Source organism: Diospyros lotus, chromosome 1 (assembly GCF_014633365.1).
Source record: "Diospyros lotus cultivar Yz01 chromosome 1, ASM1463336v1, whole genome shotgun sequence".
NCBI lineage: Eukaryota > Viridiplantae > Streptophyta > Magnoliopsida > Ericales > Ebenaceae > Diospyros > Diospyros lotus.
This window is the reverse complement of record NC_068338.1, coordinates 47460661-47462938: the sequence shown is the minus strand read 5'-3', so window position 1 is coordinate 47462938 and position 2278 is coordinate 47460661. Positions and strand designations below refer to the sequence as shown.

General features: G+C 37.0%; 1 long non-coding RNA gene across 1 annotated transcript; it reads right to left on the bottom strand.

The window, feature by feature from the left end:
- LOC127794944 (uncharacterized) lies at positions 1 to 1084 on the bottom strand. Its single transcript, XR_008021721.1, has 4 exons — positions 836 to 1084; positions 552 to 754; positions 300 to 471; positions 1 to 191 (listed from the first exon to the last, which is right to left on the bottom strand). It is a non-coding gene; the product is annotated as an uncharacterized LOC127794944 (long non-coding RNA).
- Positions 1085 to 2278: the final 1194 nt, after the last annotated feature.

Genomic DNA, 2278 nt, shown 5'->3' with positions numbered 1-2278 from the left:
AGTCGTACGGAAATAAATACATCAATGATAAAATTATTAACACTTACGTAGTTGATTGTCTACTAAGGAAGATTTTTGTCAATGCTCCTGTCAACAAAACGTGCTCATTCTTCCGGGACAGTCGTCGTAGAAGGAACGAAAATTGTCCCAGTGTCCTCATATTATTTTTTCCAAAATTATGCTATAGACACCTACAACCAAACAAAACATAATAGAACAATAACTCGGTTGACAAATTAAATTGAAATGAAACAAAACAAAAAAAAAAGAGAGTAATTTAAGATGCATGGAGCGCTCACAAATAGCTCGGTCGACATGATAGCATAATTCCTATCATATAGTGGATGAGACTGTGCACGTCTTAAGGAACACATGTAACTATCAATGTGTTCCTTCCCCAACCATTCAATTTCTTTCTCTATGTGTTGGAAGTCCACCGGGGATAGATTGAGCACGTAACCGGTGTGACGACTACAATAATCAAGAATTAGAATTTCTACCATTTAGAACGTATTGTTGTTGTAAATAGAAAAAAAATACAAGTTACTTACAAAATATTTTATTTAGAGGTCATGAATTCATCCCTTACTTGCTCAGGCACTGATGGTACTGCCTCCACTTCTGGCTCATTCGCTGGAACATTTTTCTTTCTCTTTTTCGGTCGGATCAGATCAGTGTAAGGAGATTTTAGAAACTGCGATGGCTATTTGTCTCGCATAGCACGTTTAGTGACCCTAACCACTTCCTCTTGCAACTGTACGAAAAATAACTATTACAACATGCATTTTTAAAATGATATGTAAAACGTATAAATAAAAGTGAATTAGGAACTTACCCCAGATGTAGATGTCTGGCCTTGAAAATCGTGATGATTAGGATCTATCTGATCAACACCCAAATGGTGCTCATTGCCATCGTCGCTGTGAGCTTGGGAATCCTCGGTAGACAGGACACGTAAATGAGTGCATAGTGTTGTGATCTGTTCTCTTGTTTGACCTATTTCCTTGTCAAACTGTGCCTTCATCTGACTGATTTCTTGTTGCATCCATTTCCTCAACTGATAGATTTCCTATTGCAGCCATGGCCTTAATTGACTGATTTTCCCATCCATCATCTGCACCGTTTTCAACGTTAGATCCAGCCTCTCGGTGAATTGCAAAGGGCAAAAAAAAAAAAAAAAAAAAACTTATTACAAACAATTACAAATAAATAAAAAAATATTATTGTAATAAACATACCTCATTCTCATATTGTGCGCGATGTGCACTATGCTGCCCAAATCTTGGCATCTTCTCTTCCTCTCCCTCCTCATCCCTGTGTATCCTATCCTCCTCATCCTCATGCCCTCTCTCCATACCTCAACTCTCTTCCTTTTCATGCTTGCCCTCCCAACCTCTACCCTTTCTACCTCCACCATCCTCATCCTCATCCTCATCCCCCCTCATTCTTCTCATCTTCACTTCCAATTTTGTAGACGTCGACTCCAACCGAGTGTTGAGGGTTATATGATCTCCAAAAATTCGTCTCCCGATCTGCATTGGTGGGGTCTAGTGTTGTAAACGATTCTCGTGCCTACAAAATTATATTTTTTAGATAGATATTACATAAATAAAAAGAAACGACACATTTTAGGTTATATTTACACTTACATTTATCAAACATTCCTCGTAATTTTTTATTTGTGGCCTTTTATTCTACAACCGTTTCCTGCACCTAGGAATGGTGATTGATTCGGGTAGTCTGACGACCCATTTATTCTCAAGAAATGAGAATGTCTCGATCAACCACCATTGTAAAGAGCAAAAAAAAATTATAATAAAAAAATATAAAACAAATTAAATTAAACAAACATTAGTAAATACAAATCATATACAATGTATAATGTAATGTAATACAATACAAAGAGAGTAGCATATTAGTGAACGAAACCATAAAGGTTGATTTTCTTCCCAATCTCGCTAGTTAGTTTCTCTTTCTTTGTGGCCAAACGAAGGTAATGTAGACTTTGACTATAGATGTATGTCCCCTAAGGGAACGTCTCAAATGCATGTAAATTATTGATCATAGTCCATATGAAATCCTCAACATATGCGCGTTTATGATGACCCAACAATAGTATATTGATCACAACAATGTAAATTAGTTTTAGGACATCATCTGGTACCAAGTCATTTCTCGTAATTAAGTTGCAATTTTATGTCATGCCCAGACACAAATAGTAGCGGTGGAAATAGCTGTGCCCGTAAACTATTTACCTCAACGGGCCTCGCTTCAATGC